The sequence below is a fragment of the Aquarana catesbeiana genome, linkage group LG04, assembly GCF_042186555.1.
Source record: "Aquarana catesbeiana isolate 2022-GZ linkage group LG04, ASM4218655v1, whole genome shotgun sequence".
In the NCBI taxonomy this organism is placed as follows: domain Eukaryota; kingdom Metazoa; phylum Chordata; class Amphibia; order Anura; family Ranidae; genus Aquarana; species Aquarana catesbeiana.
Genome location: NC_133327.1, coordinates 647,035,499 through 647,050,345, shown reverse-complemented (window position 1 = coordinate 647,050,345; position 14,847 = coordinate 647,035,499). Strand labels below are relative to the sequence as shown.

The following is a 14,847-nucleotide window of genomic DNA, read 5'->3' as shown; positions in this document are numbered from 1 at the left end:
TTATTTTTTTTATCTGACCCTCACAGAACCCCCGATAACCATTCATGGACCACTTAGGAGGTCCACGTACCACAGGTGAGGAACCCCAGCTCCAGATAGACTTCCTAATGTTTTATAACCTGTGGATAATTAAATCATTAAATAGTTTCTCACCCAGAGCACATTTGTAAGCAGTCTTTGATCTGTTGCGACACAACCTCTACAAACACACCTTTGTGCAACAGCAAAAGAAAAACACAACACCTTGGCCCGTGAATGGAAGATGTGTGTGGTTTAGAAAAAACAAAATGATTTTCAGACATGAGACAGATCACCTGAAATGACAGCTTTCTTCTAACAGGTAATCTGCAAGCCTGCAAATGTCACATTGTCTGACAATTAGCAATGTATGCAGTCTGGGCTAAGCCAAAAAGTTAAAAAAAACGGGCATTTCTCAAACGCCAGATGTGAAATGAATGTAAAACCAGACCCGTTGTTTGGTGATCAGGAGGAGAGCCAAGACTGTCAGAAATCAAAGTAGTAAACACATCTTCCACGCTTAATGGATTTAACTACCATTTTAAAAGGGTCCTTTCATTTCACAATAAAAAGATAGATGGTCACAGCATTTAGATACAGCTTTTCCCATAATAAAAGCCTTGAAATAAAGTAGAATTAGAGACAACATTGTTTTCTGAATAGTGAAAATAGAGGCTAAAAACAATCCAGCTTTTTATTGCTGTGTCTCCACCGAGGATTTCCCTCACTTCCCGTCACGTTGCCAGAGCTGGAGGGAAATCCTTATATTCCATCAGGGACGCAGACAGAAGTATATTGCTAATTGCCTGTCTCTTGCCAGTTGGAGAGCTGTAGTGAGAAACGACAGTGTACATCCTCAGGGAGAAGATATTCACACAACTGGAAGCAGTGGATGCCCATGGCCGTCAGCAATCAGCGAAGCTTCAAAGTCTGAAGACATGGGCCAGGCCCCTTTCACATGAGCGTCATTCGTTCAGTCATGTTTCTACGAAGGCCCCTTTCACAAAGGCAAACCGACCGGGTCTGACTGTCAGTTTTTGAGGCGGACCTGATCAGACCATCCTTTATCCTGTAGGGAGTGGCGAATGTAAACAGACATGTGTTTGTTTACACCCGCCGACATCCAATTCAATAAAAACAGACTGACAGGAATATGATCCCTATCCACCTAGCAGATCGGATCAGATGGCAGTTAAGTGTAATTGGACAGGCAGACCGCTTACATCTGACCGCCCATAGAGGAGAGCGGACTGAGTCTGTATCCTGCCTACATAAGTGGAGTGGAAACAAATCAGCGGACAGATTTCCCACTAAGCTGGTGGAGTCCATACCGTGTGGAAGGGGGCCCAAGAAGAATGGATTCAGTTATCAGTCAATATTCATTTTCCATTGAGCTCCATTTCGTTTACATCAGTTTTTCATCCATTTTGTGTATGCTTCCGTTTTTTTTTTTTTAATAAACTTCGCATCCAGGCCAATTCTGACATTTCGCTCCTACATGTAAAAATCATCTTTTTTTGCTCTAAAATTACATAGAACCCCCAAACATTATATATTTTTTTTTTAGCAGAGACCCTAGAGAACACAATGGCAGTCATTGCAACTTTTTATCTCAAACTGTGTTTGCACAGCAGTTTTTCAAACACTTTTTTTTTTTTTTTTTTTAAACAGTTTCATGCTTTAAAAAAAAAAAAAAAAAAAAAAAAAAAAAGTAAAGTTAACCCAATTTTTTTGCATAATGTGAGTTACGCTGAGTAATTAGATACCCAATATGTCACGCTTCAAAATTGCACACGCTCGTGGAATAGCGCCAAACTTCGGTACTTAAAAATCACCATAGGCAACGCTTTAAATTTTTTTACTGGTTACATTACTAGTTAGAGAGGAGGTCTAGGGTTAGAATTATTGCTCTCGCTCTAACATTCGCGGCAACACCTCACATGTGGTTTGAACACCGTTTTCATATGCGGGTGGGACTTACGTATGCGTTTGCTTCTGCGTGCGAGCACACGTGGACAGGGGCGCTTTAAAACATTTTTATTGTTACTTTTATTTAAAAATGTTTATTTTGACACTTTTAAAAAAAAAAAAAAAATAATAATTTATCACTTTTATTCCTATTACAAGGAATGTAAACATCCCTTGTAACAGGAATATGACATGACAGGACCTCTTTACAGTGAGATATGGGGTCAGTAAGAAAAAGATCCTGGCTTCCCAGCCGAGGCGGCGCCGTATTTCTTTAATGCAGATGCCGGGCGTGACGTCATAACATCACGCCTGGCCTCAGACCATCATGTGGGCCGCTGGAAATCTCTATGGTTAACATCCGGGGCTGGTGGATCCCGTCTCCGACTCACCGATCGCTGTGGTGAGTCGGTAGAAGCACCGGAGGGCGGCGGAAAGGGGGGGGGGGAGAAGACGTCCCCCTTTCGCTGCCCGTAAGAACAATCAAGCGGTGGAACAGCCGCTATGATCGTTCTTATGGTGTACGGAATCACTGGCTGAAAATGCCGACATCTGAATGATGCCTGTAGCCTCAGGCATCATTCAGATATACCACCACAAATTCGAGGCCGTCATATGACGGCCTGCTGACGGCAAGTGGTTAAAACTGGGAAAAAAAATGCAAAATGCTCCCTTTAAAAACAAACCTGTAGGTCCATAGTAGGCAGTGTGTGGAGGAAACAAAAGAGTGGAAGATGATACAGTGGGCAGCATGTGCAGGAGAAGAGTATGGAGGGTGGGAGAACAGGCAGTATGTGAAGGAAAGAGTGCTGAGGACATGCCGGGGGCAGTATGTACAGGAGAGGAGTGTGGAGGGTATGAAAGTGGGCAGTAAATGCAAGAGAGGAGTATGAAGTGGTAAATATAAACAGCAGGCAATATGTGCAGGAGAGAGGAGTGCTTAAATGAATACTAAATCCAGTAATATGAAAATGGGTCATCCGCCAGCCCACAGCTTATAAATCTTTTTAAGATAAAATACAGCCACTATATACCTTTTCGGCTGATCTGTATACCACGGTCAGTAAACTGCAGTTTCTCCAGTGCTGAGAGTTCAGATAGGAGGAGATTTCCACTGCAGCCTGTATACACATCCACATGTGTGATGTCAATATCATGTGACCTGGCTATCTCTGAGAACAAGTAAATATTCTCTCCAGCATAAAAAAAAAAAAAGACAACTGAGCATGTGCAGGTTGGCTACTTTGCCTGTGTCAGCTGGCCTTCCCCAGATAGACTCTGCAGGAGGGGAGGATCTGTGCATACAGGATAAAACAGCCTTTTTTTACACAATGCAGAGGATTAACCCCTTAAGTTCCACAGTGAGTATAACAAGCATGCTAGGCTGCATATACAGACTGATTTTACTGTTGTGGGTTTAGTAAAGCATTTATTGAAAAAAAGATCCTCCTCTCAGGTACCCTGCCAGCGCTCTGGGCCCCTCCCCCTTGCCAAAGGCCCCCATAGCAAACCGATTGTGATGGGGGCACTTATGCATGCTTGCTTTTTAGCTGGCTCTGTCTTATGGGCAGCTCAGTCTTATTCTCCGATCCTGCCTCACTGGCTGCGATTGATCGCAGCGGAAAGACCCAGGAGAGCCTCGGCTCTTGTGCATGTCACTGGATCCAAATCGGGCTTGGTAAGTATTAGATGGGGCTGAGGGGGGAGCTGCACACTGAAGGTTTGTTTTACCTTCATGCATAGAATGTATGAAGGTAAAAAACCCTTCAGCCCTTAGAACCACTTTAACCAGCTCCCACCCACGCTATAGCTGAATGACAGCTACATCGTGGGCTTACTTTGCCGGGAGGCAGTCATATAAAGTCACTCCGTGATCACACTGCCCGGGGCGGCACACACTATGATCGCTGAGTCCTTAGGACTCAGCCGATAACAGATCGGGGTAAAGGGCTAAAGGGCTGTCAGCGTGAGAGGAGAGCCGATAGCCGGCTTCTGTTAAAAAGGGACATCTACATGGCTAATCAGGGCACTGATTATCAGTGAGCAAGAAAAATCCTGGACGGCCACACACCGATACAACACCTTTATTGTGAGATATAAAATCCAAACCAGTCAGTCCATGCTATGCAGAGGTAGTGGCAAATAGCTTACGTGTTTCACACCGTGAGTCGGTGCTTAATCATAACTTGAACTATGATTAAGCACCGACTCATGGTTTGAAATGCGCAAGCTAATTGCCACTACCTCTGCATAGCATGGACTGACCGTTTAGGATTTTATATCTCACAATAAAGGTGTATTAGTGTGCGGCCGTCCAGGAATTTTCTTGCTCTTTGATCCATTGCAGAGCCTGCACCTGCTTGCCTTAACAGGGCATGTCTCACAGAACTTCTGCCTAGAGTGGCTCCCCAGCAGTGCACCCTCATCAGCGCACCTCAGTGAATGAGAGAAATTACCTGTTTGCAAAATTTTATAACTATGAAAAAGGTGTGTTTTTTTCAAAATTTTCGGTCTTTTTTCCTTTGTTTAGCAAAAAACAAAAAACCCAGTGGTGATTAAATACCACCAAAAGAAACCTATAAAAATGTCATATGGATACAGTGCTGCATGACTGTGCAATGGTCATTCAAAGTGCGACAGTGCTTAAAGCCAGCCTGGGCAGGAAGGCGGTATAAATGCCCAGTAGGCAAATGGTTAAGGTTGAATGATGGGATGCAGTATGTGTAGGATAAATATACATATTTGGCTTTTTTGCAGACAAAAACAGCATTCGGCATTGTCCTTCCACAGCCTCACAGCTAGGCACACTGGCAAACATAAAACATGTGTCACTTTGTTTCCTGACGTTAGACGGCAATCAGGAAGAGATACTGTGTCTCTGCCTTTCACTAATGATTTAATGGTGGATATTTTAAGTCAGAGTGACATCCTTTACTGAAATACATCTTTAGAAAATGTGTGAAAGTACCATTTCCCATCCAGACATTTGTAGTCCAAAGGGAATAAAAACCAAAAAACCACTGAGGAAGAGGAAGATTGAACTGAACAAACATAGGTCCATGCAGGAAACAAATTACAGCCGTCGCCTTATACAATAAAGATTTAATTTCTACTGTACAGGCTAAAGAATGTATTTTGGCTATTAGTACAATCGAAAGAAGGAAAACAGATGTTAAATAGCTGCTTTAGCTGTAAAATTTGGGGACCAGAAACTATGGCTTTTTTTTTCTTTTTTAAAAGGGTCTTAAAAAGGCAGAAGGTTTCTTTCATCTTAATGCATTCCACCCAAAAGTGGAACTTCTTATTCGTCTCCTCCACTGCTGTCAAAGTCTGTTAGCCAATGAAGAGAGAGAAGGAGCGGGGCCAAGCCACGGCTCAGTGTCTGAATGGACACAAAGCAGTGGCTCAGCTGCCCCCATGCAAGCTGTTTTCTGAGGGGGCACTCGGCAGGAGGAAGGGACCAGGGGCGCCAGTGAAGGACCCAAGAAGAGGAGGATCCGGGCTGCTCTGTGCAAAACCACTACATGGAGCAGACATGTTATATAAAAAAAATAAATAAAAAAAAAAAAAAAAAAAAAAAAACAAGACTTGAATATCACTTTAAAGAAGTTCATCTACCCAAAGCCCAGATTACCATTATTTTATATCTCTAAGGGCCGGTTCAAATTTGAATCACAATTATGTGTGGGTTAGCTCAGTCCAATGTAATTCGATTTTGCAGGTCATTCATTTGAACCAAGTTGCGACCTTTCAGATCTGAGCCACGGAGGATTGGTGATGCACTGCCCAAGAAGCACCAACAGCCCTGATGGAGTGCGCTTTAATATGAAAAGGTGGAATTTTCCTTTTTAAGCCATAAGCTTGAACAATTACTTGACGAAGCCATTTAGAAATGGTAGATTTCGACGCTGCCTGTCCTCTTTTAGGACCGTCTGGCAACACAAAACACCTTTTATGAATCTGAGCAGTCACCTTCAAATAGACCTTGACCGCTATTCACCACATCAAGAGAATGTAGTGACCTTTCTTCCACAGAACGAGGTTCTGGAAAAAATGAAGGCAGAACAATATCCTGGTTTAAATGAAAACCTGACACTACCTTAGGTAGGAAATTAAGATGAGGCCGCAATACAACCTTATCCTTATGAATAATCAAATCTGGCTCTTTACAAGAAAGAGCTGCCAACTCGGATACTCTTCTTGCAGAAGATATGGCAACAATGAAAATTATTTTCCTCGTCAAGAGAACCAAGGGAATAGCACGTATTTGCTCAAAAAGGCTGTTTCTGTAATGCCGACAGGACTAAATTCAAGTTCCAAGGGTTCAGGGGTGACCCAACTGGAGGATAAATCCGAGTTAGCCCCTGAATAAAGTTAAGAACCAGAGAATGAGAATCAAGTGGTCGTTGAAAAAACACTGATAAGGCCGACACCTGGCCTTAGATAGTACTCAAGGCCAGCTTAATTTCCAATCCCATTTGTAGAGATTCAAGGATCCTACCTATGACATATTTCTTGGGGTGCCAACCCCTGGATTCACACCAGGAGATATATGTCTTGCAGATTCTTTAGTATACGACTCTGGAGGCCAGCTTCCTAGCATTAACCAAAGTAGAAACTACTAAAGCTGACAGCTCACGGTCTTTCAAAATGTGGGTCTCAATAGCCAGACCGTTAAATTTAGCATTTGTAAGGTAGGATGGGATACCGGACCTTGCGAGAGAAGGTCTGGCCATAGTGATAGAGTCCATGGGTCCCCTACCGCCATCTTTACGATCTCTGCAAAGCAAGAACTCCTGGGCCACAAGAATCACCTCCTTCCCTTCCTGCTTGATCCTGCGAAGAAGGCGCAGAAGCAGCAGAACAGGAGGGAACGCATAGATCAGTGAAAACTGATCCCACAGAAAAAACCAAGGCATCTGTTCCGCATGTGATCGGATTCCTTGTCCTTGACACAAAGTTGTCGATCTTGTTGTTGAACCTGGACACAAACAGATCCACGTCTAGAATTCCCCATCTTTGACAGAAAGATGTCAGGGTGAAGAGACCATTCTCCCGGGAACAACGGTTGGCGACTCAAGTAGTCCGCCTGCCAATTCTCTATCCCTGCAATGAAGATTGCTGACAGACAAGGAATGTTGTCTTCTGCCCAGGATAGGATAAAATTCACCTCTCTTTGGGCACGACTTCTCATGCCCCCTTGGTGATTGATATAGGCCACTGCTGTGGCATTGTCGGATTGGATTCTGATAAGACAATTCCGTAGTCTGAGCGTCCAGGCCTTCAGGGCCAGGCATACTGCCTGAATCTCTAGAATATTGATGGGCAAGGTCATTTCTGATTTGGACCAATTCCCTTGGACAGACGCTTCTTCCAGGACTGCTGCCCAGCCCAGAAGGCTGGCATCTGTTGTTACCACCTTCTAGGTAACTGGTAGAAAGGATTTTCCTTTTTGAAGATTCTTGGATATCAACCACCAATTGTGGCTCTGACGCACTTTGGGGGATAAACGCATTGGGAAGTCCAGAGCTTGGACCTTCTTGTTCCAAGTTGACAGGATACTGTTTTGCAGCAGTCTTGAATGAAACTGCGCATAAGGAACAGCCTCGAAAGAAGCCACCATCTTTCCCAACAATTTCATACAAAGTCGAATAGAAGGATTCTTCTTTGTTTTGACCAACTGAATCAGTTCCCTTATGGAACTAATCCTTTCCTGGGGCAAAAACACCTTCTTCTGAACTGTATCTACGATCAGCCCAAAGTACTGCAATCTCCTTGATGGTTTTAAGGAGGATTTCTCTAGGTTGAGAATCCAACCTAGGTATTCCAGGTAGCTGACTGCGGTGACCAAACTTTGGTTTAAGTGGGCTACCGACTGATCTATCAAGAGTAGATCGTCCAAGTAGGCTAGTATCGTTATACCTTGAGCCCTTAATCTGGCTAAAGGAGAAGCCAGGACCTTTGTAAACACTCGAGGTGCAGTAGCTAGACCAAAGGGCAGAGCTACGAACTGAAAATGAAGATTTTCTACCTCGAAGCGTAAATATTTCTGGTGAGCAGGGAAAAGCAGCACATGGAGATAAGCATCCTTGATGTCAATTGATGCCAGAAGTTCTCCACCCTGTAGGATGGAGACTACTAATCGGATTGACTCCATGCGAAAAGAGCGGATATTCAATAACCGGTTTAGAGCTTTGAGATCTAAAATGGGTCTGACACCCCCATTTGGTTTTGGTACCCTGAAAAGGTTTGAATAAAACCCTAATCCTCGCTCATTTAAGGGGACCACGGATATCACTCAGACAAGAGATGATCCAAAGCTAAAAAGAGACTTGTTTTACTACTGGATGTATTTATCCAGATCGTCTCCAAATAACCATTCACCATGAAATGGGAAACTGGCTAAGAGCTTTTTGCATGGCGCTTCGCCTGACCAATTTTTCAACCATAAGATTCTACGCACATGTACCAGCCCTAGCATAAGCCTTGAGGCCTGGAGAATAGAATCTTTCATAGCGTCTACTGTAAAACACAACGCCTCTGACATCCCAGCCGAATCTTGGGCCTGCTGATCAGGAATAACCTTGAGTACCTCTATAACCTGGTCCTTTAAGGACCGAGATACCCCAATCGCTGCCAGCGCAGGCAGAACCACTGAACCTGCAAGAGAAATATAGTTTTTAAAAAAGGAATTTCAACTTATCTGTTGGATCCTTCAGCATTTGGGCATTGTCTACTGGACAAGTCAGGTTTTTGTTCACAGAGGATATAGCAGTGTCAATTGCTGGAATTCCCCATTTCTTATTCAACTCTTCCTCCATAGAATAAAGCAGGGGTCTTCAAACTACGGCCCTCCAGTTTTTCAGGAACTACAATTCCCATCATGCCTAGTCACGTCTGTGAATGTCAGAGTTTTACAATGCCTCATGGGACTTGTAGGTCTGCAACAGCTGGAGGGCCGTAGTTTTCGGATCCCCGGGATAAAGTGTTGAAAACTTTTTTGGAGGAAAAAACTGTTTATCTGGGTGCTCCCACTCAGAATACATAAGCTTTTCTTAGCCATGAATGAATAGGAAAAGCATGAACAGTTAGGGGAGGCTTTAGTGAACCCAAACCAGAAGTGAGCTCATCGACTGACTCCGCTACTGGCAGCAAAAATGTGGAGCAGACCAATTTAGTAAGAGACTGTACCAACAATCTTTCTTGTGAACCTGATCCTTCCGTATTGGAAGGATCAGGATCTTTGGAGAGGAGTCACCAGCCTTTTCCTGGTCCCCTGAGAGAAATTCGTCAGCTCTCGGCCCCTTGTTCCTCAACATGAGGGTCCTGAGCAATGGACAGGGACCTGTTACGCTTAGTCCCACTATGGGAAGAAAAAACCTCCATAGTAATATATACAGGGGCTGAAGTGTTAAGAGCAGCTGCAACACCCGTCACTCCTGATGGTTCACTTTGATCAGCCATATTACTCTCAGGGGAGGATGCCATCTTTTTTGAGATGGCTCTAGGCTTCTGTGTGACTGTAGAAGTCTTTCTAGAGCCCTTTTTTGAGGTGTTTTTACCCCCCTTCCGACCATAGCCCAATGCACAAAGCAGAGGTACTACCAGAAGGAACGTATCCACTGCTTGAGCAATAGTCCAGCCCTATGCAGTAGTAAATGTGTCAAAAGGAATACCTGTGTCACCAAACCTCTTTCATGCTACCTTTTCTCGTGTCCCTCCGCAGCTTGCAGCAGTAACAGTGGTGCCTTTTAAACACACTCTCCCGTGTTGGAGGACGCCAACACCGCACTAAGCGCCCCCCCCCCCGTCGCCTATGGCCCCTCTCCTTTCCTTTTGAAAAAAAGCCTTTCCCGCATGGGCGCGGGCTTCCGATCCTATGGGATCAGCAGTGAGGGGAAAGAAAATGGTGAAGGGGGGGGCCTGGAGGCCGAGTAGGGCGGCAACCGTTTGCGCTTTTTTTTTTTTTTTTTTTGACGCTTCATCCCCGTGAAGAGGGAGAGAAAAAAACAGCAAGGGGAGGGCGTCTGGTGGGGAGAAAAAACTCCCCTAGGACTTACCGGAGGTCCTCTGCTGGCTGGAGGAAAGGAAACTGCTGTTCCTGGACACATCGTGGGCTCTCAGAGAAGCAAGAGACGCTTCATGCTCTATACAGCCCCCAGTGGTGACACATAGGCATGACAACATTTACTAAATTTAAAAGGAGACATTTATAGGAAAATTTCAAAAAAATTCTTAGAAAACTCCACTTACTTTTCCCGACGCAGGTTTTTCTGTGGTAAAACCAACAGACCCAATCTTCACCCTTCATGGTGGGTTCCGTTAAACCTTCAGGAGCTGGGGATCCTCGGGGAAACCCACAATCCTGGACCTTATGGCCTTACTACCAAAAAGTACTGGATCCCGGGGTCCAGCTCTCTAAAAGAGAAGCGTTTCCAGGCAAGACCTCGTTTTTTCGGACACGAGGCCCGGGTACCATTCAATTCGGCCAAAAAGACACTTTGAATGGATCCGGCTGCATGGCTAGCCCCAGCAAGGATTGCTCCAGTAGAGCTCAACACAGCACATCTTTACTTGTGACCAACACCTTAGACACTGGTGAAAAAACGGAGGTACTCCCAGTAGTGGGAGGAGTTATATAGGCAGTGCATTTTTTTGTCTTAGGGCGTGTGCCAGTGTCCATCGCCTGAAGGTGGCCTATAACCCACATAGTAACTACTATGGCTCTGTGTCCCTTGATGTACGATAAAAAAAAAGCCTGGGACGATGCCTGTAGCATCATCTCGGCATAAGAACCAAAATTCAAGGACGTCCACCCCGCAGGAAGTGGTCAAAGCAGTAAGAAACCAAAAAACATTATATATTGTAACTTACCAATGCATAAATGTGGTGGCTATATCAGTTTTCTGTTTTTATGCTTTTTTTTTCCACCCAGTGATCCAGCCAAAAACACATTTCCTGTCTAAACCTGGGAGACTTTAAATCATTAAAACAGGACTTGGCCCCCCGTTCACAGCAGTGTGACTTGTAATGCGATTTGACAGGTTTACATCGCATATCAAGTCGCACACTCTTTACAGTGCCGCATCAATTTCAAAAAAGGTCCCTGCACTCCTTTGCGATTTCAGGTGCGACTTGCATAGGCATCTGTACATGAAGTCGCACAGATGTCAAACCTGAACTCGCACTCACCTGAGGCTTTGAAATCGTATGAATTCAAGCGAAGTTGCACAATTTCAAACTCAGATTCAGTGTGAACGGTGGCTTACTATGCTGACATAACCAGTCCACAGATGTTCTCAGACACAAAATCCCTTTAGGCACTGCCAGAGTTGCACAATTTCCTGTCCAGGCCTGCTATCTACAATGATTGAAACTCATCTTCGGCCTTCAAAGCTAGCACACCACCCTCATGTACCCCTTTTTATTGAATATTTATTGCAGCAGTTAAAGGGTGTAAATCCTCTGGGTAAAGAGGCATGAGAACAGAAGCAGCTGGGAGCATTCATACTACTAGGAATTACATGCAGTGAGTGAGTGAATATGACACTTCATAGGATGGCTTCAGTATCTGTCAATACAGGATCAGCAATGGGGCTTGGCAGTAAAATGAAAAAAGCAATGGTATTCCCAGGGCTAAACATCCTATCATGAGAGTTTGATGAGAAGGTGATGAAAGATTTGGGGAGCTGGGGATTTCTCTTTTCCATTTATATTGTCTATGCAAAATTTTGAAGAATTATTGTTCTCCACATCTACACTAGGATAGAGGAACAGGTCCTGACAGCTAAAGAGCATCCATAAAATATCTACTACAAAAAAGATTCTTCGGAATCCCAAGGTACAATCTAGACCAGTCACAAAAAAAAGTCTACCACCAGCCCCAACAATACTTCCCATTCCGCCTCTGCTGAATGGAATCTTCACTTTCTTTCAGGAGGTGCCGCTAGGATCTTCATCATTCAATACTTCAAGTGTAATAGATTCCTCCTCCTCCTTTGGGCATGCCGTGGTTCCCCAATTTCCCAGCCATTACATCACTAGTGTGTCGCTTCACAGCTGCAGATTAAGTGGCCAGTTGATGGAGCACAGCAGGGAGACACAGGCAACACACCCAGAAGTGCTGCATGCAACCCTTACAGGGGGTTAAAGTTTTGGACAAAAGGGAAGAGAGATTAGAACACCTGTCAGTTTTTATTGCAGTCTCTGTTCTTGTTAGGGAGATTTACCATTTGTTTTACCAAAATAATTTAAAGTGAAAGTAAAGGTAAATTTCAAATTAAGATGTCCCCAGAACAGTAAGAGGAAATCTTCCAATGGGGACAATGGTTCTGACGGCCTGGGGGGCCTCAAAAGGTTCCCTTAATTTTCCTCACCTCCTGGTTTGGCTTTGGGACAGAACGTGTAGGACACAGAAGGCAAAAATAAACCTTACAGGGTATATAACCCTCCCTTACTCTATCCAAAATGAAAAAAAAAAAAAAAAAGTCTTGCCTATAGTTGTACTGGATTCAGTTGTATAGTTCCACTTTAAGAACTCCTCACCCCATCACATGTCACATTTGACATGTCTTTTTTTTTTGGGGGAGGGCAGTTACCTAGTTTTGACAGGTACCTGCTCCCACTTACAATCAGGCCGCCTAGGCAGCTCAAGCGGAAGTCCTCCTCTCCCCCTCCCACCTTCTGGGACACGTCACAGGTCCCAGAAGATTTCCCGGCCATTGAGGAGGTGCAGTGCGCACCGGGCTCTGAAGCCACAAGCTGTCACAGCCAGGTGCCCACACTTGCAATTCTGGTACCGGGAGAGACGAAGGAGACATCCGAGGGTTCGGGGGGACACATCGATGGATCCTGGGACAGGCGAGTGCCAGTTCATTAAAAGTCAGCAGCTACACTTTTTGTAGCTGCTGACTTAAATAAACTCAAAAAACATCTGGAACTCAGCTTTGAGATTTTTTTCAAAAGAGGTGGTAACAGTAAGCTTAACCCCTTCCCGCCGACCAAACGCACATATGCGTACTCGGCTTTCCGGGGTTATACCGGGATGATGCCCGCAGCTGCAGGCATCATCCCGGTACCGTTGTTTTCAGCGGGCGATCGGCTACCCGAGTATAACAACCGATGCGGCTAAAAGCTGCTCGGCTGTTATACCGGAGGAGCGGGAGGGGACATCCCCCCCTCCCGCCGCCTCCCGCCGCTGTTACCGGGCCTCCCGTGCGATCGGGAGGCCCGGTGTCCAGTCGGGAATCTCCGGCGGCTGGGGGCGGGCTGGAACGAAGCTGTGAGCGGCTTCGTTCCAGCCTTCTAATTGTAAACGCGGAAGCGACGTCATGACGTCACTTCCCGTTTACTCGGCTGCCAATGGCGCCGAATTTAAAAAAGTATACAGTATTCAGAATCGCCGTTTTCGGCGATCTGAATACTTTGAAGTGTAAAGGAGGGATGGGGGGTCTTTTAGACCCCCCATCCCTCCATAAAGAGTACCTGTCACCACCTATTACTGTCACAAGGGATGTTTACATTGCTTGTGACAGCAATAAAAGTAAAAAAAAAAAAAAAAAAAATTTAAACACAATTTATAAAAGTACAAAAATAAATAAAAAAAAAAAAATTTTTTTTAAAGCGCCCCCGTCCCCGCGAGCTCGCGCAGCGAAGAAAACGCATACGGAAGTCGCGCCCGCATATGTAAACGGTGTTCAAACCACACATGTGAGGTATCGCCGCGATCATCAGAGCGAGAGCAATAATTCTAGCCCTAGACCTCCTCTGTAGCTCAAACCTGGTAACCGTAAAAATTTTTTAAAGCGTCGCCTATGGAAATTCATAGGTACCGTAGTTCGTCGCCATTCCACGAGTGCGTGCAATTATAAAGGGTGACATGTTTGGTATCTATTTACTCGGCGTAACATCATCTTTCACATTATACAAAAAAATTGGGGTAACTTTACTGTTTGGATTTTTTAAAATTCATGAAAATGTCACTTTTCCAAAAATTTGCGTTTAAAACACCGCTGCACAAATACCGTGTGATAAAAAATATTGCAACAATCGCCATTTTATTCTCTAGACTCTCTTCTAAAAAAATATATATAATGTTTGGGGGTTCTAAGTAATTTTCTAGCAAAAAATACGGATTTTAACTTGTAAACACCAAATTTCAAAAATAGGCTTAGTCATGAAAGGGATAATAGATGTATTTGAATGAGATATGGTCATTTGCTTGCATCCTAGTGTTGCTGGAGTACTAGTTAGGTAAACCTAACTAGTATTAAAAAATGGCCCCTCCTCCTTCCTAACCTGTGGGAAAAAAATAAATAGGTTTACACTTCTCTTTTTGAGACCCGCTCTAGTCCAGTCACTTGATTGGCTCCTCTGTGTCAGCTAGCGGCAACTGCAGGGGAGAGGATGAAGTGCTAACAGCTGAGACATAGGAGCCTACTGATTACATCAGTGCCCCGGATATCCCAGTCATCAAGCACTCACTCCTCTCCCCTGCAGCCACTGCTGTCTGACACAGGGGTACATGACTGGACTGGAGTAGGCTAAAAACAAGAAAGTATGTACATCTTTTTATTACAACACAAGTTACGATTAAAGTAAAACTATAGGCAAAACTCCCCCCCCCCCCCCCCCCATTTTGGAAAGGGTAAGGGAGTTTTAAAACCTGTCAGGTTTTTTTTTGCCATCTGTGTCCCATAGGGGAAATTTACCCTCACTTCCTGTCCCATAGCCAAACAGAAAGTAAGAGGAAATCCCTACAAATTAAAGGGAATTCCTTGGGGACCCCGAGTCAACAGAACTACTGTCCTCAGTGGAAGATTTCCCTCCGTTACTCTTCTGGGAAGAATCCAAAATTTGGGG

At 44.5% G+C, this 14,847-nt stretch overlaps 1 protein-coding gene across 6 annotated transcripts in view; it reads right to left on the bottom strand.

Annotated features, from left to right (window-relative positions):
* Positions 1-14,847, bottom strand: part of EML4 (EMAP like 4) — a 264,083-nt gene that overhangs the window by 84,190 nt on the left and 165,046 nt on the right. The window lies entirely within an intron of this gene.